Here is a 26030-nt window from a genome sequence, read left to right on the forward strand (position 1 = left end):
CGCTTCTTAATACTCCTGTTAGATGGCGCTACGAGCGTTGCCGTTTCTCACAAACGAAGCAGCGGCTGGCGGTTATAAGAACTCGGTCGAAACTCGCATTTATTAAGATCATACTTCACAGGATCATTTCTGTAGTATATCTTCACATTCTCTCTACTCAATAGTGGAGTCGATGCAGCCATGATGAAGAGATGTAACCCTCTTCCTTGAGCGTGAGGACGACTCGAAAATCCAATTTTTAATTGGAAGTTCAGTCATCGATGATCGTTCACCTTCCGTGCTATGCATCGAAGGCCCGGGAACTGGGTTTTCTGAGTGGTTTTTATTTTAAATAATCAAACATAATTGTAGAACTTGAGCATTTTTAATTGTTAAATCATCAATGAGACGATAAAATGTAAAGTTTTGTAACTTGATCCAAAATAATTCGCATCCGTGTTTACTAATAATGATACACACGGAAAATGTTTATTGGAAAAATTTACTTTCGCTATATTTGAATTGCGATCCCAATTTTTTCGATATCGTTTGTTAAGAAGATGAGGGGATATAAAGTTCTATCGAATCAATGGAGATTTAATATGAAAAAGCCCCGCCAGCCGGTATACAATTTTCTCGTTAACGCGCACCAGCTGTATCAGTGCTTGAAAAATTTTCCGGCTTTTGAACGTTAATCAATTGGAAAATAAACACGAATTTCAGGGATTTATGGAAAGAGAGGAATTCATTGCACGTTTATGAATGTCTGTTTCAAGTCCGTCTTTGGAATTCGTTTCAATGGGTATATGATGCCAGACTCCCGTTTCCACTTGCCACATACGCACATGTTTCCATAAATCGTATTCGCGCAGAGAACCCTCTTTTCAAACTGCAACCTCTGCTTATTTGCATTTATTTAATGAATGTTTGTAGTGAACCCGCTTGACCGAGGCGAAGCTTTACTTAATCGTAAACATTGGTTGAAACTGTGTTCGCATTGCAGTGTTCATATTAGGAAATGAACTTTCAGAAATTAGTGAGATGTTTTTCAACGCATTGGTTTTCCTTTCAATCTATAGAAAATGCAGCCGGTACAGCATGAATTTTTCATCAAAATGAATAAAATATATCAAGGAATCGTGCCCTGTTATTGGAAAGCTGTGCATTTGGATTTTTTTCGTCCAATAACTATAAAGTATCAGTAAATGAATTAATTTGTAAAGTATATATCAGTATATTTTTCGAAGATAAATAACAACGATTCATTCGAGGTGTGAGGATAAAATCTTTTTTTAAGCGTATGTGACCGAAAAGCGAAAAAAAATGTAAAACAAATCAACGATTTTCTTTAAATTTCCTTGCACAATATCTTCAAGAAAATGTTAAACCTCATGGGTCGATGATTTCCATTCTTCTGACCTATGTTCCCTGATAAAGACAACATTCCATTTCTGCAAAATTTAGTTTTGGCTGATGAAGCTTTGATTCAAATCATCACAGAAATTCTCTCTTCGTTCCTAACAAATAATAATATCCCTGCACCCGAGTGAACTCAACAGAAACAAACGAATATATGTACTTGACTTAATTCTCTGAGCTCCAAAAGTAAAGTGATGGGAATTCTAACGAGCATTCTGACAGACACATATCCACACGTATACGCAATCTTTAAACGTTTTCACCGGAGTCGAAATCGTGGACGGTGGCATCCACAGAGTAACAAATTTGAGAGTCAACCAGTGAATAAAGCAACTTCAGGAATATATAACACACACATAGCGGGTGTATTGTACTACAGCGAGTCTACTAATGGTAACGTTATCCGCTCGTGACCCCACCAGTAAATCGTTTTATCCGGTACGCGCATTTATTTGAGTTTGCCCGCTGGGAGCGACGACCATTTTTCTGAAACTATTCCAACTGCAGCCCATTAGAGGAGGCGCTAGAGACGTTAAATCGTTCGAGCAGCGGTGTGTCGCCCTATGTGCGCAATGTATAACGACACAACTTTTTCGTCCTTTACAGCCAGTTGCTACTCGAGTATAGGCTCTCGGCAATCCCTTATCCTCAATTCGCTTTTTACCTCCGAGTTATATGCACTCGGGCATCCACAATCTCTGCCCCTTCCACGTTATCCATATTCCCCCTTTTTTCCTTATTTATCGTTGATATTGTGTTTATGCATGCACTCCTCGACGATTTCATTAGCGAAACGTTCTTTTACAGCTCGTATCGAGCGACAGTTTTATTTTTTATTTCATTTACGTTTTTCACTTTACGCTCAATTTATTGTTTGACATTATAAATCAAACATAATTTATTGCAATATCATACCCTCAGGAAAATCCACTGGATATCGCGATGAATTATTGATCCCTCCTTTGATTGCTCTAGACAAATTCCATCCTCTCGCCCATCGCCCCTGAATCAGGCTCATCCAAGTTAATTATAAAAATACTTTTTTTTTCTACTCGTGTTTTTCATGGGAGGTGAAGAAAGGTTAATTTCACATTTTCATACGAGCGAATATGCTATTTTTATGACGTCATCGCGTTTTTAAATAACTTCCACCGACGCACAAGTGAAAGTTTCTGTAAAGACTGTAAAAATTGGCTACGAGGTGTATTCGAAGAAGATTTGTCAAAAATTTGGAACAAACCGATGAAAGTATCACGCATATAAATTTCCGTCTGGACTGTGGTATTTCTGCAAAAATGTCCATGAAGAAGCTGTCATCTTTTCTCTTTCACTGCTCGGTACTTCGTTTGGTCGTAATGTTTTTTCCCCCACGTTCTATTGAAAGCTGAGGTGAAAGGAAATTGCAAGAATCTCTTCGAACAATGAAATCGAGAAAAGCCTATTACGCGTACCAGGAACTTGGCTACGCCGTTCCTCGGCTCTTTCGTTTTTAGCATGCCATGCAAGAAGGGTGAACACGCCATAATAAGTTTTGACGATCATTGGTCATTCGCGTAGCCGTCGAAACGAACGTAAATGCGCAGACACCTGTGAACTTCTTTCTGCTGTCCTGCCATAAACCACGTCGTCAGCGGTCGTCGCATATTCTTTCGACAATGCGATGGCTAAGTGTATATAAAAGAAAGGATTGCATGTAAGGAAAAAGGTGGGAATTTGAACCATTGCATACCTTTTCGTTGTATCTTCGGGAACAGAATCAATGGAAGGAAAAAAATTTGCTCCTTTCGGTCGCATTCATAATTTAATATAATTTTTTTTACTGTGAGATCTGCGGATAGCGAAACATTCTGGATGAACTGGTAATTCAACGTCAAAAGATAGACAACAATTTCCCATCGTAACTCTGAAGTGATAAAATATAAATTGGCATCGAACGAAAAGGAGAACGAATTGACATTTACTCAAATCAGTTCCTGGTTCAAATTTACACTCTCTTCTTTATATCCGAGAAGAAGTTTACGATAAATCCGTGACGTTTCCAGGACCTTTCTCCCTTGGTTTGTCTCGACGTACTGAATTTTGCTAGTACAATGCAATACTCGTCGATGGTCGTTCGTCGATGTAGTCGTCGTTATTGTTACTTTATCGGTCATAAATTCTACCCGGTGGCCGTGCATCGTATGACTGTAAGCAAGTACTACGAAGAACAACCGCAGTGTCACCTTGAAATCCGACCCAACGTCGTGTAGTTGCCGGATCTCTTGTCAGACCAAACACGTTTTTACTTTCGCGTACGACGGACCGAATTTTCGATTTTTTTTTGCTTATGTAAATCGTTGTTTCGTCTTTATTCGAAGGCCAAACTATGCAAACTGATCAGTTTTAATTTTAATGATTGTAACTGAAAAAAAAAGTTGGCCCATGAGGGGATCGAACCCGCGACCTTCGCGTTATTAGCACGACGCTCTAACCAACTGAGCTAATGGGCCGATGTGGTGTGAAGTTCCAACAGACGTTTTTATTCTGCTTCTAATATTACTTCTCCACATTTTCTGAATGTATCAAATTTTATGTCACGATTAATGACATATATTTATACATCACTCGATTTCACATATTTCTTCTATTTTTTGATCTAGCCATTGTGTGGACATGTTTTGATAATTATTACCATACCAATGCTACAAACTATGTATTTTGTGATTATCCTCACTTTTCTATACAAAAATTTAACCATTTTTAATACTCGACGTCTTACGAAATTATTATGATGTACAGTAATAATTTAATGCTTTTGGGTCAATAAAATAACTTTATTGAATAACTACCACTCCGGATATAATTCAAATAGTGTTTTTGAAATCTTGTTGTACGCGTTTTTGAAGAAAAAATCGTAAATATTTTGCAAATGTCAAAAGTGATATTTCTAATTTGTAGTTATTGAACAAAAATTATTCACGTGCAACTTATTCATGGAAGTTCTAAATCACGCTGAGAGAAAAAAAAATGGCCCATGAGGGGATCGAACCCGCGACCTTCGCGTTATTAGCACGACGCTCTAACCAACTGAGCTAATGGGCCGTCGACGTCTTTCAACTTATCTATGAAATATCACATGGAGAAACATCAACCGCAAATTTTTTTGCGAAATATACTGGGTGGTGCAGTGAATGTCGTTCAAGTTTTTAATGTTTTGAGATATGAAGAACTGTCTCGAGACTCTATCGAGTTTCTTGATGAGCATGCAATAGGTTTATGACAGAAATTTATGAAAAGATACTTCATGCATTGCACTGTCAGCAGTCATCACACATTGTAGTATATAGAAAATATATACCAGTCAAATTTCTATTAATTGTTGGTTTTCATTGCTATTTCTGAGATCAAATTAATACCACCGGATGTCAAAAATTTCGAACTTTTCCAAAATTCATTTTAAAAGTAATGAAGTTATTTAATGATAAAAATTCGTTTTTACGAGAGTTTGTTTCCATATGTGCGGCTTCTCAAACGTCAGAAAAATAGAAATACCAAATGTATTCTTGTGCAAAAGTACTCGTTCTGCACGAGCAAAAATAATATTTGATAAAATTAGTAAATATTCAACTTTACTACTCAGAAAAAAAGTGCTCTGACATAATGTGCAGAAAAAAAAGTTGGCCCATGAGGGGATCGAACCCGCGACCTTCGCGTTATTAGCACGACGCTCTAACCAACTGAGCTAATGGGCCGTCGAGTGCGCTCGTGAAATATTGCTCTCATCCGAGAAATACGCATCTGAAAAGAGTTATTGATGTTGGAGGCTTTTGTTAGTGTGTAGACTGTCTTTTAACCTCCCTCGTGACCGTACATGAGTGCTGCATTATCATTTAAACTCTCTCTGTCCCAGTCTTCCTTCTTTTTCTGTTCCCTGCTATCCTCGAAGTGAGGAACGCACAAAAAAACGGTTTGCTTAATTTGATCTTATCGAGAATTCGGTCCGGCCAATGTAGCCGAGTGTTTCATTGGTTTGGATTCTTGTTCGCGTTTTGCCAGTTTGGTTAGTGTGCAGAAAGGTAGTCGTTCGCCTCCTCTTATTCCGCCCTCTCGATATAAATTATAACCCAGAACACGTTCTCCAATGTAAATGAAATACAAATTGGACCAGTTTTCTTATTGTTATTCATTGAGGACATTTGTTAGCTTATCTGACATTCGTGTCTTTTCAGTGACGATATAGAACTTCTTTTTCTCCCTTTTATTCCATCGTTCAACATTGTACAGCGACGTAATTGGTGCATGTATGATAAATAAATATTTTCCTCGTCAATAATTCAGCACTGATGTATACGGTCCCTGTTGCATGAGATATTTTGTACGAGGAGGCCTTCCGTACTTTTTTTATTTGACTTCGGTAAACTGTCATTGAATGAAGCAGCTACTGTCATCTTGTCCGCACATAAATTTAAAATCTGAATGAAACAGGGTCGTTTCCAGGTCTAAGAAAATCGGTACGTTCAAAAATATGCTATCAAAAAAGTATTTCACCCCACAACCCACGGTTATGTACTGTACAACTGGGAATGAGGTCGTGTTTAAGCACCTGTTTTGAATTTTTTTTAGTTGTCCATTTACGAAGAGCTCATAAAATCTAAACACAACTAAAATTCAATATTTCATTATCCGCTTTGATGGAGGGTACACTTATCACTACGCTTGCATAGAACCAACAAGGAGCAAACACACTCCGATTGCCAGTAGAAAGCCTGCATAATTTTTGTTGGAGCGGTGAACGAAGCCTGAGAACCAGTGTGCTATTCGTGACTTCGTGTTAATTGCGAAACGCTCTTGGTACTGCTTGCAAGTTCGGCCTCTCTTACAGTGCTTGCATCACGATTTAACCCGGGCTCCGACTCTCCGGTGCAGAATCGGACGAGATCTTAGCTTCGAAGTGCAAGCAAGAGAGAGAGAGAGAGAAAGAAAGTGAGAGAGGGTCCTTTCGCGGTGGCCCTTTCTTCTCTTCACTCTTTCTTTTTCCTCCTTCTCAGGTGCACTGTACAGAAATTTCTCGTGGCCGCCGCGAAACCTCCCCCCTCCTCTCTCTCTCTCTCTCTCTCTCTCTCTCTCTCTCTCTCTCTCTCTCTCTCTCTCTCTCTCTCTCTCAGCAATTTAAGATAAGTAACGGCGTACGTGAATATTGCTCGTTTATACTTTGTACTAATCAGTATTCCCTTGGTACTGTTCCACGAACGCGCCATATCTTCACCCAATGATGGCGCTATATCTTTTCATATGAAGACAATAAATCTTATAAACTAATAGATATTTTTTTATCATGTTTACATAGTATGATTGTATCTTGGACCATTTGCTAGGTGCTAGGATCAAATTACTAATAAATTTCATGTTTTTTCATTCAGTTATTTCTCACGATTTGCTAGCATGATCGTTATAAGCTGGCCCAAGATGTGAGCCAGCACACACGTTTTCCATATTCTTTTATCGTAAAGTTTTAGTACCTTGAGGTTGCCAGGTATAGTTTAATCTATTGCAAAATTATATTGTGCGATTGTCATCGAAACAACTGAACACGTAATATATTCCTCGCTGACCTATCTAGTACAATATCCAGCAGACTTTCTGTGTCGTTTCATTTCGAAAACGAATCCCATTTGGAAGCACGCTCTTTCTCTATTCCAGTCAGTCTTATCCTCACCTCCGTCTTTCTTATATCTATCTTTACATTTCTCTCGTCTCTTTACTTCCAAGACTATCGAATGATCCGGTAGGATCGTCTTCGTGCGAGTGCATACTTTAATCGCATTAGCCCCAGCCATCTCTACGTCCCACCGTCCCGCCGTGGACATCTCTGTCGCTCACAAAAGTCCCTCGCAGGAAAGGCTTCCGATCCTATCAGTCGGTTCGGCTCGCTAATTAAAGTAGCCCGAAAGTGCCTTCCTCTTTAGCTCCTCTTTTCCACTCGTTTTATCACTTTCCTCTCTCTCTCTCTCTCTCTCTCTCCCTCTACTTTTCGTTCCTTTCTATGTCTGGCTTCTTTTTTGAGTTTCCTGAAAGCATGAGCTTTGATGTGTGAATACATACCAGTCAGCCAGAGTACTCCCGTTTTCACGCCATCACGTGAGTCCAATCGTCGTCGGAGGAATATCCAATCGTACATGAGCCCTGTTTTAAAGGAAAGGTTCTCCTAGCTCACTCGAATTTATTTAATTAGACTTGAGTCTCTTGACACAGTGTATACCATTTTAAACGAACCGGGATACCGTGGTAACACACATGCTCGAAATAAAATAAGATCACAAGTCTGTTAGCTAATTGGCCCTTCAGAATTGTAGTCAATGTTTCTTCAATAATAGTTCAGCGCAGTAAAAGTTGTCTTCACTCAATTTAAAAGAAGACTCGATTATCCAAATTGTTTAAGAGTGCTCAAAAAGCTATTGAACTTTAATCATTATTTTTCGATAAATCGTTCCAAATAAGAAAAAGAGAAATCCAGAGAGAGCTGCTTTATTACGTATTATTAATATTATTGCCTGAATTTTTTTTTGCATCTAATTCTATCAAGTTTTTGTTTTTTTTTTTTTTTTTTTTTATTTGCCAGCAGACAGAAATCGCATGTAGAAGAAATTCTAATTGACTACACAATTGAAAGAGCCTGATCCATAATGTATCAACGTGAATTCATTTTTTTTGTAAATATAAATTGTTCTACTTCCAATATGGAAATTAAATAAAATTCTTTAGCTTAGACAGTTTTTTTTGTTAAATACTCTAAATCAGTGTTCTGATAGTGTGTCAGTGTGCGGATAAACTGAATGCAACATGAGTCTTTTCGAGTAAAATGTCTATGAATATGTCGATCATGAAATTCCATACGTTTCCATTCCTTGCGAATGAATTTTGCAGAATCGGGAAAGCTCACATTGAATAAGCACGACGTAATCATTTCTCTATATTCATCCAGGTGGTATTCTGACATAAGCTCTTTTCCAAGAATATGATCACCTTTCAAAATCCACATGAAAATCTCAGTAGGGAAATGGAATTCTTTCTGAAACATGAATATCCGGCTTACTGTCTAAGTATACATACAAAAATTTGTTCAATGTGAGACATTGTGAACAAGCGGAAAGTCGTGATGCGAAATGATGATTTTCTGGATGAGAGTTATCGAGGCAGTGTAATAGGGGCTGATGCACCTCCAGAGTGCCAAACGCTCCGAAAAGATCCCCCTGCACATTGCGAAATCTGCTATTTCGATGGCGGTGAGTTGCCAAGGGATTTCTGCCCTCGTTTACGACCCTGTCCTTCTTGCAATTTCTCTCTTTCTTCACATCGAGTTTACGACTTCCCGCGGTGGATTTCGTCCGCGCATGTTTGAGGATAAAAAAAATTTTTAAAAACTACGCTCGTTACATACCACCGAGGACCTGAGAGCCTTAACGAATTCACCATCTCTGTCCCTCGTTTTCTCTCACTCGATATATAAATTAAAACAGCGTAAATACAGTGCCGCTTCTCGTACGCGGCTATATGGTTATGGAGCCGCAAATAAACGTGACCTCTCCGCCTCGTTATCGAAGTATGCGAATGTCTTCCGACTTGAAGAATTTTTATCCTCTTTACGTACGTACTGACGGTGTATCCGTCGCAGTGCCTTTTTGCCCAGAGTAATGGTCTAATTATTGCATTAATCTCGTCGGAGGTAGGTATCGTTGCGCGACGATAAGCAGGCGATAAGATAAGGCATTTAACTCTCTGCCCGGTTATCATTGCGCAAAGATCTTTTTGCAAAAGCGTCTTAATTAACAGATACCGTACGGCTTGTGAACATGCACGGGAGAAACGTATACGAATCGTCCGATTCGGTGGCGCGGTTTTCTCTTGGTATACAAGAACCCTGCAAAGGAGCTGTTGCGGATGGAGGCGTTAATCGAGTCGCCTCATGACACACTCTGAGAATTCGAGTGGACGCCAAGATTGCTGCTTTGGATAAACACTAACCATTAAATAAATGAAATAAAATGCATACTCGAAAGAGAGTGTGATGGACACGCTGTGTACGTTACCGAGAATCTTCATGGACATATTCGCCGAAAAATTGTGTATCAAATCGCTAAAGAATGATCAAACAATGATTTGCTCATTTTTTCGTAATAGAAGAGTTTTAAAAAGCCACAAAACCAGCTCATACACTGTAAATATGTTGGTAATCACGCGATTCTCACGTCTCTCGAACAGAAGGGTTCCATGAGCTGAAGACTTTCATTTCTTCCCCTCGAATATATTCAATCTTCTGACTCGACCCAAGAACGTTCTTGAAATAGCAATGAGTGGACTCCAAATGGCCCAGACGAATCAGAGACCGTCTATTTTTACTCCTCGAACTACAGTAATTAGTTAAAAGTGCATGAAAATGTCGGATGGCTTTCAAACGACGTCTTCGTCCGAAGTTCAAAAGTGAAAAAAACTCGCACGATCTTGAGTTCGAATACGACGCACGTCGTGCCTCGGTCATTTGCCAATTTTCTTTCCAATATTTCATTTTTCCATAATCACTTACCACCCTTCTCGTGTGAATCCGCTGTCTCATCACGTGCATGAAATGCCGGCAAGAAACTAAAGAAAACGAAAAAATCATTAAAAGTTGAAAGGAGCCCAGCAAACATCTCTTTTGATGTAAGTAAATGTCTAATCCGCCTCTCCATTTTCCTCTAACTATATCAAGCACGCAGATACATTATTTTATATTTTCGAGGTTCATTCACATGTATACACTTCCTATTGTAGGTGATACCGGCTCTATCGGATGCAGCAGTTGTTTATTTGCTCTGAGAATTGCCTAATGACGTCGTTAAAAGGCGATAAATATGCATCTCGTCGTATCGGGATGCTACTATGTATTTTACAACAACTGATGTGATATATACGCAGTCAATGTGCATGCTCACGTGTATCGATATACGAGCAGTTGATATAAGACTTTAAGGATACTGCAGCTTCCCTGAGGGAGATTTAGGGACGAGTGTCGATCACGAGGAAGTTGGATGAAAAAGGAAGGAATCCTTTCTGCTCCTCCGGCTGAATTTTTCCCCTCCTCGTAAAGCCCTCATCAAGACTTCCTTACCTGATGTCGCTGCTCTGCCTATCCGTTCTTCCCCAAAGAGCCTGCGTTCGAATCCCCACATCCCGGGCGCGCTGCTCAACGCACATAAAAGCTCACGTACGAAGGGATGCTTTCGACTCGTCTTTACGCGATTACTGTCGAATGGACGGAGCACGGAATATCTGAGAAATTCGCACTGGCTTGGACTTGCGCCCTTTTTTAAATGTTTTCCGCCTCCGTCCCTTCGCCCGCGATGCTCACTGGCACTTGGGACTTGGCGAGCTCGCAACGTGATAAAACATTTTCTAGTTTATATGCTAATGCTCGCTCACGAACACCCGGCCATTTGTTCCACGCTCGTTCCCTTCTTCTCAACGGCCTATCAGGGAATAGATGTACACGTCGATACCTATATATTATATAACAACACGACGAAACCCCACAGGTCTCGATGAGCCGAACGACCGCGTGAACTATCGACGATGCCATCGGGCACAAAGTGCAGTGATCGCATTGCAGCACGTACCTTTCACTATATGGCAAGCAACGACCTCGTTCGAAACACCCTCCACCTACATTCCTACACTCGAAACCCTTTTTTTTCTTCTTTTATATTCCATTTTCACGTACCTTAAGTTTATCGAGATCTATAAACCGGCCCATACTCGATCAGTATTTGTAAAAGCTCTAGATCATTTGATGTGCCATTCTAATATGCTTCAGCACTTTTTGCAGCTCAGCTTCGTTATGTGAATGTGAGGCGTACTGCAATAATTCTGAGCTTCATGAGAACCTCCGATAAAAATTGTCATTTTACTGCACGAAATTCACAATAAATGTTCAAATATATATATATATATATATTTTTTCATTTATAACTATTTACCATTTTTCAGGCACACGTGTTCGTATCTTAAGATGATGGATCAGTTGGTAATCACACCTCGAATTTTTGAAATTGAAGCTCTTTGACATCGTTCGTCCGATTAAAATAATAAAAATGTCTTCGTACGCAACACGATCGCAAAAATCCGATGACATTCTTATTTTTTCGATCAGACGAACGATGTGGAAAAATTTCCTTTTCAAAATTTGCAGCTATCTCTCTCGCACTCACGGTTGTGATTACCGACTGATCCATCATCTTAAGGACTCTGAAAGTGTACGCAACTTCTTGAAGACCGGATAAAATTGTTTTATTTTGATGAAATTTAGTAATTTTGTACTTTCAAAGTTTCTCCGGACACGGACTTCGCTCGTGACTTTCTTCAATCCTTTTTGTTCCCTTCATTTTCCGCGGGACATTTTTAACGAGCACTCCGTTGATTTATCACTGTACGCATAAAAATTTCTATGAATACAGATACTTGGAGAAGTATCATTGGACGATGCCAAGTCCGCGGATGTAAGAGTTAAGGTTACGAGTTGAGCAAGCGAGTAAAGATACTTATGAATGCCCTATCGGTCAACTAATGAAGAGCCCGAGAAACGTCTTAACATCGAATGATCAAATGGGAAAAGTTTTCGTTTCATTACTCTAGTTAATTGCTCAACGGTGCAATATAAAAGACGTTGCAGTTGAGTTTTCTCCTTGTGTTCTACACTCTGCTGCTGCGACCCTTGCTAAGCGCCAGCGTCCCTTTTCTCGTTTCACCTGTACAGTATCTTTTGAGGCTAAAAAGGTCCGGCCATTGCACTTTGGAATCGCGCCAGCATTCTCGTAGACAACTTCCAAGATCGTAACATAAAACTAAAGATTTATAACGATGCACTAACATAAGTCGTAACGGTGAGGTACTTGTGTTTACCGACGTGAAAGATTGAGAAAGCCTTTTCGACCAATGAAAGATACACGTATGGCCATTGTCAATTTGCATTTAATTATCGAGAGACATAACACCTGAAACAACAGTATCAGCCGAGCTACAAAAATTGCCAACGCTTTTATGAGTGTGAAAAATTTCTCTGATCCAAATTTTTACGTCCAGATTTACAACGCACTTTGAAATCAACGATTTAAAAATCGTAGCGATGATTGCTTGGTCCTCTGTACTTTTGGTTTCTGCTCATTAAAAATAATAATATTCTTAAACGCAGATACGCTAAGACGAGCCTGGACACTCGATATCGAGAATTAAAACAGGAAGCCTGCACGAAGGCCCTTTTGTACTCTCACTCGTTCGAATGTGTCAGTTGTCTTTTCTAATCACAAATTAACTCCATTCTTGAATGGTGCATGCACATATTGTGATTGCAATTGTTATAACTTTTCAACTGGCCCATTAGCTCAGTTGGTTAGAGCGTCGTGCTAATAACGCGAAGGTCGCGGGTTCGATCCCCTCATGGGCCAACTTTTTTTTCTCCACATATATTACATCACGACTGGTTCCCTTGGTGCACCATACAATTTGAATTCATATCGATTTTTCACATCACTTCAACCTGAGAAATTTCGACAATCTTTTGGCTAAACAATAAAACTCTGCAATTTTTTTCTATGAGGCTACAGTCGTACGTACGAAGCTACAAAAATGTAAGAACACCGTTCGTAAGAAATACTATTTTTATATAGAAACCTGCAAGCTTTGAAGTCGCTACCTTGGAACAAATTTGTACAAAAATGTAGCAAATTCGTGAGTTGACTTATACATCATAATCTGAAAGTTTTCAATTCCGGTTTCCGTCTATAAATTAATTCGTCCATGTGTGTAGTTCAAAGAAAAAATGCAATCGTTCGATGGACCTTCCTCGCCATTCGAAAATACATTAATACAGAACACAAAATCTTTATTTCCCTTTTGCGTTAGCTTAATTGAACATTTTCCCGCGATTGATTGCTCTTTTTGCTCCAAATTCTTCTGGCTATATTTTTAGAGAAAATTTTTCGGTTTACACTTTAGGTAAATTTTCAAATCGTTGAGAATAATAAAAATAACGATATGCGCGTACGTATTCATTATCTGACAGCTGCACGGTCGTCGTGTGTGCGAAAAGCAGAAATTAAAAAACCCGTAATGAATTGAAATTTCGCGACTTGAATTATGCGGCGCTTGGAGGCGAATGCAAATATGAAAATAGCGGGCTCCCGCGATAACGAAGAAAGACACGTGACACGATTCAATTAGAAGGGAAAAAAATAATTTTCGATCCTGCCAGGATTCGAACCTGGAATCTTCTGATCCGTAGTCAGACGCGTTATCCGTTGCGCCACAGGACCGGGTTGGGCATGTGTCGTTAAATATGAGACAAATCTCATTTCGCAGTGTATTTATAGATCGCTGACCCAAATCGGAGCAGAGAACCGAGGAGATGCTTGTCTCGACGTTATTCCGGAGTTTTTGTCGCGCCACAAAAACGTTATTATTGACTGTCTGAATAATTTATCCACAATTTTACGTCGAGAGGTTTGGAATTAAATAATTGAGTATTTCCTGGCGTATGATAGTCCGGAAAACCTTTTTTCCCCAATTCGCTGTATCGTCTTGATTCTCTGAGTCTCTAAAATTTTCTACAGACGCATGAAAGTGTTTGTCGAGGAGGGAAACGATTGGATCCGACTCGAACTTCATCGTTTGCGAATTCCTTCTTCGCTTTTTAATCTTCAATGAATACAGACGAACTACTCTCGATAGTTATAGCGCATTCGACAAGACTGCAGACACGATTCGAAAATGTAGTAGCGCGAAAATTTGAAGCTTTTCATTGAAAGTTCCATAATGAAGAAAATGTTCGCTTTTCCTCTGACTTTTAAACTCTTTCTCTGTGTGCAGAGAGCGGGGTTCGATGCTCTTTCGTAGGCCTCTCGAATAACTTCGGCCGAGCACTGTTTCACGCTCAAACAGTCGTCAGTCTCACTCTCTTTCTCCATTTCTTCTCTCTCGAGGCTTCACCGTAAAATTCTTGCGAACCTTGACTGGCCTGGCCCGGCCGGTTCGCTTCGTTTCAACCTTTCTACTTTCGTCGTCGAAACTTTGGGAAAATTCGTGCACGGTTGCCTTTGGAACGATTGCTTTTCATTTCACGTTATTGGAAAATTTGGCAAACTGGTAAAAAACGTTCTCTCTGGCAATGTGCGTTAAATCTATAACCACAGCCCGAGCCTCTGTACTTAGGTGCGGAAAATCAAGTGAAAGGCCTCTTTTACCTTTCCGCTTACGCGGATCTTATTTCCACCGCATTTTCATCCATTTTCCCTTTCAAAGCTCTGCTCCTGCGAGCCTGAAGTTTCGAGCGGAACTTCGTGGTCTTTGAAGCGCAGTGTTTGAACTTTCTGATCAAATCAATACAATATGAATAAAAAACTTAACAAAAGCTCCCGGCCCTTCAGCACAATTCGCAATTCGCAAAGTTTCGTAAGCTCTTCTCATAAATAGAGCTGACTTAATTTTCAGCTGTGCTTCGTTCCGATGCTGAAAGTATATGACGTCACGTAAAGCCATGAAGTAATATCTCAATGTAACAACGCAACACTATAAAATTCTTCTCAATCTACCAAATCGGCTGTTGACATCCAGAAAAAATGAGCTTTTCGAAAAGCGTACACGATAAACACGTGCAGTGAGAAAACCTGCTCCGCAGGGATACGTGCCCGCTGACTCGATCTATACGAGGCCGTGTACCATGAAAACTCTCAAACTTAAATTTACAACCCGCAATCTCTTTTAGCGCGTGTCAACTGGTATACATACGTTTGGTGTAAAGCTCCGGTGTTCACAATGTTGTCCAACTTGTATACAATAACGTGGTCCTGGGCCACGAGTGCATTTCGCTTCTGTGTGTTGCTCTGGTTTCACCCGATCTCTCTTTTTCTCCATACTTCTCGCAACCTCGTCCCACTAAATTTTTTTATGAAAAGTTTTACAAGCAATGTGCGCGCAGTCAATCCTTAGCTGCGTACCAGTGCACATCGATGGGGTAAGAATTTGGCATGAATTTGGATGATCTCAGAAAAGTTTTACGTTGCAATTTCCTCGTGTTTAATTTTCTTCATTTGGTCATAACTCTGGAATTTTCAATGTCATTGATTCTGCGATTAAAAAACATCTTTTGATCGAATGAATCCAGTTATTTTTTTATCGTCGATAAACAGTCAAGAGTTCGTCTCTATAAAAAATGATGACGTGGAAATGAGATTTAAGAGAATTGCTTCATGGAGCAAAGATTACACGAATTGTGCGGTCCAAATTTGTACCAATTCACGATATAACCGCGTCGTAACCGCACGGCACAACAATAATATCAACTTCCTGACATACGAATCTTCGATCTTTTACCGCAGAAACCGCGGCTCGATGTGAGTTTTACCGGAGGGCGCAAACCTGCAGCCGTCACCAGAGAGGGTTGCTCTCCGACGTCACTGCGGCTTGCACGTACTGTATACACCGTACCCCCATTAAACTTTTACGATTTAACTTTCTTTCGCGTTTGTTCGTGAGTCCGAAAAGCCACGAGCGGCGATTGCTCGTCCATAGGAGCGGTCAATGCCTGGCAAACATCTTCGACGTTCGAGCTTTCGATCACTTTTAGTTTTTCTTTGTATATACGTATATTTCGTATGTTACGAAGCTCATTTTTCTTACGTAGTATACTACTCTTCGAAGCTTTATCGCATGACATTGCGCCGCGGAGCGCTGGTGTGTACACAAACAAAACACCAATATCAATATGTACTTACGCATGTGCGCCTGCTCCAGCGACTGGTTAGAGTCGGCTCGCCCTGGCGCGCAGGGGGTCGAGGATCACGTCCACATGAAGAGAAGCCGATGGAAGCCCGGAGTCGAGCACATCTACGTCGAGCACACTAGCTGTATACACATCGAATGCACGAACAAGTTTCCATGGCTATAGCATGGGACATGAAACATTCGATTCGAGAAAACGTCTCCACCAACCAACCACCGCGTGCCGATTCGCACGAACGTGTTTTCTCTGTATATATTTGAGTTAGTACAGCTCAATTGGGATGTAGAGAAAACTGTATAAAAGACGAATGGGAAGTGAATTGGAATACCTTCGAAAACTATCGAACTGACAGTTGTATAACTTTGTATTTACTTTTTGTGTGAGTTTCGACTTCCTCGTTGCTCTCTTTCCATTCAAACTTTCATGGTACTGTTAGTCTATGGTTATTTAAAACTCCTATTTAAAGACCATCAGTACAGTTATCGTGAGTACAACAATCGATACTAATGAGTCTATAAATATCTCATAACAGTCTTAATAAATTGTCCGGCGCTTTCGGGATGATTGATTTTTACCTGAATCATTGCCTGAAGGGATTTCAATCGTGGTGGAGAGCCAGAGAGCTGCACCGGTCTATGATCAGAATTCAGATTAATTGAATATATTCACCCGTCACTCGGTCACGCGCATAGTTATCGTCCGGGTGAAATATTCGATTTTTTCATCGATCACTCGACGAAAGTCAGTAACGGAGAATTTATATAGTCGAGGCAGCTAACCGCTTTCGACGAATCCCGTTTTCCATCGCAGGACAGAGCAGCTATAAATTTGCAATTGATTTATGGTCGTCTCGAAATTTCGGTCGTCGAAGAACTCGTTGATTTCAACATCTTTAGAAGGTTCGCGACGGCGACGACGTTTCGCTCGAGTTTATCTGTGTCCTAAAGTTTTTTAAACAGAGTATTTGAATTTTGCGATTTGATCGATAGGGATTTTCCGAGGTGGAAAACCGACAAGTTTATTCCCCGGTGAGCAGCATCCTTCGTGCTCCAGATCCGGGAGAGCCTTAGGGAAAACGAGGAAAAAAATTGATGTTTCGTTCACCATCGACGTTCCTATGAAATCTCTATTCCAGGTGAGGAAGTTCATTTGAAATTTTTTCACCGCCGTGCAGAAATGTGTTTACCGGCGAACTGTAAGAGTTCGCATTGAGTTACCGCACAAGTACGAGTAAGATAACTGCGAAAGCTCCGAGCATATCCACTAACGTGGAAGCAGACTTTTACCTGTGCAGTATGCAAATAATATCCTTGCACTCAACCGATCCCGAAGGATAGACCTTTCGCTCTCCGCAGTCTCGCTTTCTTCTTTCTATATTCACGATGCTCTGGTGATTCTGAATAGGAATTGAGAGTACTATGTTTCATCCTCGTGAAGCCGGATATTGTTTTACATCCGGTGGTATTGCTATCGTCCTGTGTGCGTTTCTCGTGAGATTCGCAGCAGAATTTTTCAATACGAGCAGATCTCATGGAAAATCCTTTATTATGTCAAAATTCTTGAGTTCTATTTGAGAACAGTCCGGTACCGAGACCCGAGTACGCGTTTCAGTCATAAAACTTGGAATCGCCCAAGTGTGCGTTATGAACAAACGAAAAAAATGATGAAAAAAAAGTTGCAACGGCTATAAAAAGATGCCTTCCATTCCTTGCACAAGAGGCATTATCGTCGCTTACTCTCAACCTCCCGCAGAGTTCATCCTCATCATCCACGGCTTGGTTTCTTCAACAAATCGAATCTACGGAGTGCCGGCGTGCACCGTTGATAACCTAAGGATGGTAAAACAACGATAAAATGTGCCGTGCTGCAATCTTTGAAGTTGCGTCGACTGTTCTCGTTGCGAGGATCAATAACGACAAAAAAACTAGCAACGAAAGAAAAATTTTCGTTTATCTTTTATTCAGCACATAATTTCACGCTTTTTCGTGTAAATTTGAGCTCACAGCGTTGCCATTTTGCCTCCGCTTAAATGAGAATCCCCCAATTTTTGTGCCGGGCCATCCAATTGTCTAGAGAGCTGTTGTTGCAACTTCGAGGATCCCGCAGAGAGGAAAGAAAGGGAGAGAATATGTGTCTGGCGCGACGGAGAAGTATATGGCACGAGGGCAGCGCGCCGGCGTCTGGTCAGCTCGTGGAATAGAGAAAAGACGTGACCTCCGGCGAACGTGAGTATAGAGTTCTAGAGCGATTTGTCCCCGTGGTCCGAACAAATAGGGAGGACAAGAATAAAGGAGGAAAAAAGAAGAAACCAGACAGCTCAGCGAATCGTGCATGTAAAATATTATTGGTAATAAAAAACCTTCTTTATTATTTATGGGGACCGGTAGGCCAATCCGCGGGGTATTATCAGCTGGGAGGCGTGCCTTGTGCCGGGGTGTCGGGTGTTTGTGTTCCTTCGCGTTCGAATATCACTGAACATGAGCCACGCTCAGGCCTTTTTAACGTCACGAGACGAGATATCGTAGCGAAGTGTACGAGCTGCATTTCCGAGCGATCATTTTTTATGTGCCTTTGAAATTTGGCTTTAGTATTTATTTCGTATTCTAACTAGTGTGTCCCTCGTAACTCAGAAGATGCGTACGTTTATTGCTTAACTAAACTATTCACTCGTAAAACGTCCGAGTTGTAAAATTACGTCTATATTTTGTCACTTATGCAAACGTTGATAGATCGATAAATTTTTTCTGTTCTTGCTGTGACAGTTCAATTCTGCTGTTTTTTAACGTATAGCCAACATTATTATTCGTGTATTTTTTCTTTTTCTTAACTTTCGTTACCTCTTACCGGCGACACTGACCACCGTGCGATCGGGAAATTCGTGTTGCAGTATTATCGAGAATAAGGTTACGAGCCATATTGCTGTGTAATAATAATTCGAGAATGGAAAATTGAATGGTCCGTATACGGTGAAGACCGATATATACGAGAATTGACAACGTCATTACTCGTGCTTCTGTAGGGCTTCAGAGCTCCCGAGAAAGCGTACGCAGCCAAGACTCAAAATCCGAATTTATCGACTTCGGAGAGTGGTAAATTGTTTCTTCGAAGGTTATGGGCCTCGCCGTTCAGATGGACGTTATTGAGCCATTAAATCGTGATTACCTTCGCGTGTTATTGGCTGCGGTGACACGGGAACACGCAAGTTTTCTTCTCACTTCAACCCATTGACGCGTCGGCACCTTCGGTTTTTCAACGCATTTCAACAAATCGGAAACATTTTTAATTAATTACGAACCTCAATTCTGAAAAAATACGTTTTTCTTACAATAACAAAATGCATTTTCTTAAAAATAATTTTCTTAAAAGTCGTGCAGTATGGACTCAGGCGCGAGAATGAGTGTCAACGCTCCCCGGGATGCATTTCTGCAACAACGCAACTCAGAAATAAGAACGAAGAACGAACGAGGCACTGAGAGCGAGTAGAATCTGTGGGCGTAGTGTATCTCCGCTCGGTTTCAAGTTTTTCGGACCACGCAACATCGCCAAACTCAGATTATATTTACAGCCCTGTGTGCTCTATGCTTGCACGTCAAATATACCTATGTATACATTGGTATAGTATATGGGAGAATGTTTCATGAGTGAAAAAGAATGATGAACGAAAAAAAGCATCTAGGATGAAAGGCAGACCGACGATACATTTATTTTTTTTCCTTCAACATCGTTTTGGATGACGCATGTTACGAGTCTGCTATTTCCACTGGGCCATCGTGAGCGACGGTGTGGGAGGATCAACGATGCATTGTCCATCTGAAAACAAGTTTGTAAAATTCGTCTCGTCCCGCTGAGCACACTGGCTATCCAAAAATTCGAGAGTTCGCGGAGCACGCGAATTCTTGCGACTGTTAATTTTCATTCTTTTTTTCAAACTGTCTCATCGAAGAATGCATCGGGTCATCGGGCGGCATTGTATTATACCAAAATCGCGAAGGAGTCAGTTTTTCTCTGTTTTTTTTTTTAACGTATCGGTACTGACTATGATGAAATGTTTAAAAAAATAGCAAGAGTCTTCAGGGAATTATCATGACGAAATTCACACGAAAATGATAGAAATAAATTGTATTCCATTTAGTTTCATCGATCATCCTCGAAGAAATTTTTCTTCGATACTCGACAATATTCCAGAAAATGTCCAACGCAAGTTGAACTGCATCGAATAGAAAAGGGGAAAGGGCGAGGGGGGAAGGGGTAGGGAGGTTCACGCAAGTCCACAAAATCTGAATTTCCTGAGATCGAAACGACGCCGCGAACGTACGAGGACGTGCGTGTCGACGATAGTTAAGGCCGCAATTGTAGGCAAAATATAGAACGTTGCTGATGGCTTATTGTGAGAGAGACTCGGAAGGATGGAAGAGAGTATCGCGGAGAGGACGCACAGCGGAGAAAGCTTCCTCTCGTGCATGGGATCAGGAGCCTCGAACGTTTCATATTCAACGATTAAGTCTGATGTACGAGTTTTGAGTGTCGCGGCATATCAAGTAGCCGCGTAATCGTACAGGTCCGACGATAAATTTAGTGCAATTAACTAACCTCGTATGTAGCCGGCCGGAGAGGGAAAGAGAAATGGAGAACGAAGGGCATGCGATATCTGTATGCGTCTCTGTATGCGTTGAACCGATAGAGCCTCGTCCTCGTATGAGAATATCGATGTACAGTTAACACATACTAGCCACAATTGCACATGCAGCATCAGCTATCCGTCCGTGTGTGCTCTTAATGTACACTCATGTATTAATCGAACGAAACATTCCTAGAATGTAAATCGATAGACATAGAGCATGCAGAAAGAGGAAGACAGCTACAGATAGAGAGAGAGAGAGAGAGAGAGAGAGAGAGAGAGAGAGAGAGAGAGAGAGAGAGGGTTACTTTGGAGGTCTCCCAATAATACAGCACATGGACGTATTTCGTTGCTCCGTTACACTGATTCTATGCACGTCATAGTAGTAGATACGTATAGAGGAGTATGCTCCATCCGTATGTACCCTGCTCCCCACAGCTGGACTCACGTAAATACTGTACACCGATATGGACGCGGGTGTGCAAATTCCGTTGCACATTGTGGATGTCGAGCGGTGAGTTTACATTCGTGAAACGTCACGAGAGACCCATCACGATATTATACCGTAGAGCCTGCGTCGCTGGCTGCTTTGATATCGTATGTCACGAACACACAATTCGATGATCGATCGTTGGATCAATCTATCCGGGCTACAGACACATACATTTCTCTACGATCATAAATACGATACGTTTCGGCCTCTGGACCGTGATATTACGTTTGCGTTTCTGTGTACAGAAGCGACGAGATTCAATCGTAAATTCGCTTCGTCCAGAATTGTGGATGTGCTGTTTTAAAATAATACTTATACGTGTAAATATACTCAAATCGTTCTTTTGACTTACAGCGACGAAACACGCGAACACCTGAATCCTCGAACACCGCGCCTCTTGTCCGGAGTACTTGACGAGCATCGCGATAAAAATCGTGTGTGCCGAACATTTGTAAGTTTTGCCAAGCTCAAATTCTCGGGACAGTGACCTCCTGGAGTTTTGTTCCTCTTCATCGATCAAACCTCGTCAAGTTCCCTTATTATTTGGCCTTCGTTGCCATCATTTTAAAGCCTCCAGCCATCAACCGCTTTCACGTTATCATTGAGGATAATGGAAGAGATCGTTTTTTAAATGGGTTTTTGATAACTTTTTGATTGGAAGTTGAACGAAATCTGGCACTACGTTGCTGCTGGCCAGCAACAACGTCGACGTAGCTGACTACAGACGTCACTTGACCATGCAGAACACGAAAACGAATACGAAATTAATACGCGGTGGAAATAAACGAGAGGGAATCGTCGTTCTGGCTGTTATTTCATAGCGCAGATACTTCGCAATGTCGAAATTAAAGTAAAGAAAAAAAATACATAGAAACGTTGACGCTCCTTCTGTGCGAGAACGCGGGGTTCGATAACCCAGCGGAGAAATTTTTTAGTGCTACTCGAACAACTCAATTTTTAATTTCGCTCAAAGTAATGATATTTTGTCTGTTTATTTATCTCGTTTCAGGTGAGTGAGATGATCCTACGAATCCGCGAACGAGATTGAGCCCGTTTCTCTTGGCGGCATTCGGAAATGAAGAGTAAGAGGAGAAGCAAAAGAGGAAGAGCAGAAGAGATTGCGGTAAAAGGTAAAAGTATTATATGAAACCGCTGATGGTAGAGTGTGTAGCTCGGGTGCGCGATTTCAATTTGCACTTTCGAAAAGCAAAGTCTCTCCTCCCGCACTACCGACCATCCCATCATCGCGGGCTCAGAGCCGACGAAAGAGAAAGAGAAATAACAAGAGAGAGAGAGAGAGAGGGAGGGAGAGAACCGAAGCCACGAAAGCCCGGAAGTTTGGTGTTCATTCGGGTACCACCCTGCCAGCCGGCGGCGTATAACGGCGGCTGTAATTTCCTCGCGAGAGGCGCCTCTTCTTCTTTGTGTGCATATATCTCGAGTGTGAAGGCGTACAAAGCCTCGCGCCGGGAAAAGGGGCGGGGGTATGATGGGCTGGCGTGTGGGACCCTCGTTTATCGTTCTCGCTTTGTTCCATTCGCGCTGTTGCTGTGATGAGTATTATATATGTGTATATATGTATATTCAAATCTTGGATAATGGCACTACCTATATGGGGTAATTTACAGACGAAATGTCAGAGAAATCAGTGTTGGTATGGGTATTTATAGAAGCGTTTGAGTCGAAAGGAGGCAAGAAGCGTTTGAGGATACCTCTCTATAATACAAGGCCATATACCGTGACTAAATTTTCAGGATAATCAATGCTTTGCGCAGCTATACAAAAACCCGATTGCGAAATGCTTGTGTATGTGTGGTGATTAGGGATAGGGGGGGGGGGGGGGGGGTATGATCTTGAGACAAGTTTATTGCGAATGAATGTCTGAAGAGACACGTGAAGAAAAAAACTGTTTCCAGATAATTTATTTTATCGAAATTTTGTATTTTAGAGCATTCGATAACTCTGAGCAACATTGCTCCTGTTTTATCTCAAGTATTTTGATGTCACGCGTTAACTTTTTATACAGAAACAATCTCGAGCCAACTCGAACTCCGAGTAATCATTAATTTCAGTTATAATTTGAAACAAAGCTTTGTTTGCAGCCTGGTAAAGAAATCTGCTCGCGCGTGTTGCTGTCGTGTGCTGTTTTTAGGTGTCTCATTTTGCTCTGATTTCTCCTACGCGGAGTCTGGAATCCATTCATCTTGCAAACTGCATGTGTGTCATTCTTTTATGTATACACGTTTTGAACGTTTCGCCGATGTTGAAATGAAGTAAAACGATGAACACGAGAGAGGAATGAGATGCCCCACCAAAGTCGTCGGCAGCTGCGAAAAAAGGAAAAAATCACGAAAGGGTTCTAGCCGCCTTGCATCACATGTACATTTGAGACGCGGAGAAAACGCGGCAGACTTCACCGCACTCTGCGACGTTTTGGTACAAGCGGTTGTTACGAACACCTGCGGCAGGCCACTAGTTTATGGCCTCCGCAGTGGCCACCCCATTCCTTCTATTTCTAGTGCATGCACACACATACACATTGCTGAATACAAAATATCGATGATATACTTGGAAAAAGACGTTTTCTCTGACGGGCTTGCATACATGAGATATTCATAGGACCTTTCTTCACTACTTTGATATCTTTCGGCAAATAAAACCGAAGAAACGTGAACAAAGACGATTGAAAACTTACAGAAATTTCTACTTTCGACCATTGAAGATAGTTCGTCATGTTTGCTCGAATTACTATACCAAGATGAAAATCTTATTATTGGAAAGATGTTCAAGATGGAAGGTACGCATTCATATTGCAGGTAACTCGAGTTGCCTTTTTTACGTAACAAAATTTTTCTATTCTTAGTAAAGTGAATTTTATTGGCATCGTCAAAGACTTGAACTGCACGTAGAATTTCTCCGAATTATTATGAAATTCGGCTCATTTTTTTGCAGTGGAAATAAAGTTATTCGAAATGTTGAGTGAAAGCTCAAAATTACATAGGTTTAGTTACAAACGGTGGGAGAAGTTTCCCAAGTGTTTTGAACCGTAATAATTAGGGCTTGAGTCAGAGCAATTCGGTATGAATTTTCATATTTCGATGAAGATCAGATGTTCACTAAATGCCTATATTTTAATTTTTCATTAAACTTGTACAATACACGATTATTCATCAGTTTTCATAATATCGCGATCAAGAGATCAATTAAAAAGTGTCATAATTCGCTTAATTGCAAAGAAATGTGGATTTGTCACGTGGAATACGATTAAAGAATCGTTAATTAACTCGCCAGTGGTTATCAGTGCCTGCAAATTGAGTTATCAGACGGACGAATTAAAACGCACTCAATTTCGATGTTACAAAGTTACACTTGCGTGATTTTTTCATCCCAGCAATGAGGGTATTAGGAGGAAGTTTGGCATCGCCAGTCATTGCGGTAATTTGCTGATAAACTTTTCTGGCTGTCGAGAGATGGGAGGTTAATTCAAACCTACTTTCTGCTAAATGGATTTTGGCTGGATAGTACCATTCCCCGTACTACCACGATCGTCTGCACTTCGTTGTTTCAAACCATTCCATCTCTTGCTTTTATTTCTGCCACAGTCTGACGTTATACCGTCTATATCCAAGGCTAATCCTAATCGCTTAAACCGCTTATAAATCTTAACGAACTCGACTGCGCGCTTTTGCGTGGCACGACCGAGTGAACGAGCGATAAGAGGAAAAGGAACAGTCACGTCGAACGTGAAAGTTTTCGTTAGCCCTGACGGTGCAGCTGGCACGTCATATCCCTGTGATGCTTTTGTGCTCTTCCTACCAAAAGCTTCTTTTTTTGTCAATCTTTTTATGCGAGATATTTCATAATTTTCATAGTAGCTTTAATACCCCTAAGGCTGTTGAGTTCGAAATTTGCTATTTGATGAACGCTGGAAGACAAAACAAAATCGAGTATGATATTGGGCAATATATAAATTATCTTCAAGTTCAGATTTTACGACGTTTCGAAACTTGTAATTCAAAGTTCACTCGTCCAACTTCCCATAATACTCCGAAAGATGGAGTTGAACCTGAATTCATTTGATAAGAGTATCCATAAAAATTTGATCGAGTTTTATGAAAAATGAAAAATCTCGAAGAGACCCCAACAGCCCATTCCATTACTTCTTCTAGCCATTGATATTTTTTAGTAGCATAGCCCTAAACAATAAAAAAAACTCCAGCATAGAGGGAGAGGAGCTCAGATGTTTTGTACCTTTCATGACGTGAGTTTTTTGATCAATATAAATTTGATGTCCGTGTTATTGCGAACGAACACTCTGGAAAATTGTCGTCATAGGGAATGAGAAATGATGTTCTGAGTTGCTTCATTCATTTCATGACTTCACGCACTGCCGATGACGGACACAATTTATTTTACGATGCTCGTTCATCTGAGGTTGCCCATGTGGCAAACGTCGTCACGGTAATCACTTTCCAGTTAGGTGCGCGATCAAGCTTTGCACATTATTATGTATAGATATACTCGTACGTGCAATAAAGATTCGTATTTTTCCAAGCATTTTTTTCTCTATATAAAAGCTCTGATAAACGACAAAACTAAACGTTCACTTTGTTGCTCACCCCGTTGCTCAATCACCCAATTAATCAACGAAATTTGTCGCTTGTGCCACGATTGAATTCGTTCAACTTTCCCGTATGCTCATACGATGGTAATCGACGGGCATCGACCCGAAGGAA

At 40.8% G+C, this 26030-nt stretch overlaps 1 protein-coding gene and 6 non-coding genes across 8 annotated transcripts in view; 3 read left to right on the top strand and 4 right to left on the bottom strand.

Moving 5' to 3' along the window:
• Positions 1-26030, top strand: part of LOC122409854 (mannosyl-oligosaccharide 1,2-alpha-mannosidase IA-like) — a 336122-nt gene that overhangs the window by 91835 nt on the left and 218257 nt on the right. The gene's annotated exons all lie outside the window — the stretch shown is intronic.
• On the top strand, positions 105-320 carry LOC122410338 (small nucleolar RNA U3). The gene has a single exon (XR_006260913.1). It is a non-coding gene; the product is annotated as a small nucleolar RNA U3 (small nucleolar RNA).
• TRNAI-AAU (transfer RNA isoleucine (anticodon AAU)) lies at positions 3814-3887 on the bottom strand. The gene has a single exon. It is a non-coding gene; the product is annotated as a tRNA-Ile (tRNA).
• TRNAI-AAU (transfer RNA isoleucine (anticodon AAU)) lies at positions 4406-4479 on the bottom strand. The gene has a single exon. It is a non-coding gene; the product is annotated as a tRNA-Ile (tRNA).
• On the bottom strand, positions 5056-5129 carry TRNAI-AAU (transfer RNA isoleucine (anticodon AAU)). The gene has a single exon. It is a non-coding gene; the product is annotated as a tRNA-Ile (tRNA).
• TRNAI-AAU (transfer RNA isoleucine (anticodon AAU)) lies at positions 12778-12851 on the top strand. Its single transcript has one exon. It is a non-coding gene; the product is annotated as a tRNA-Ile (tRNA).
• TRNAR-ACG (transfer RNA arginine (anticodon ACG)) lies at positions 13646-13718 on the bottom strand. The gene has a single exon. It is a non-coding gene; the product is annotated as a tRNA-Arg (tRNA).

This window comes from Venturia canescens, chromosome 4 (assembly GCF_019457755.1).
Source record: "Venturia canescens isolate UGA chromosome 4, ASM1945775v1, whole genome shotgun sequence".
Lineage (NCBI taxonomy): Eukaryota > Metazoa > Arthropoda > Insecta > Hymenoptera > Ichneumonidae > Venturia > Venturia canescens.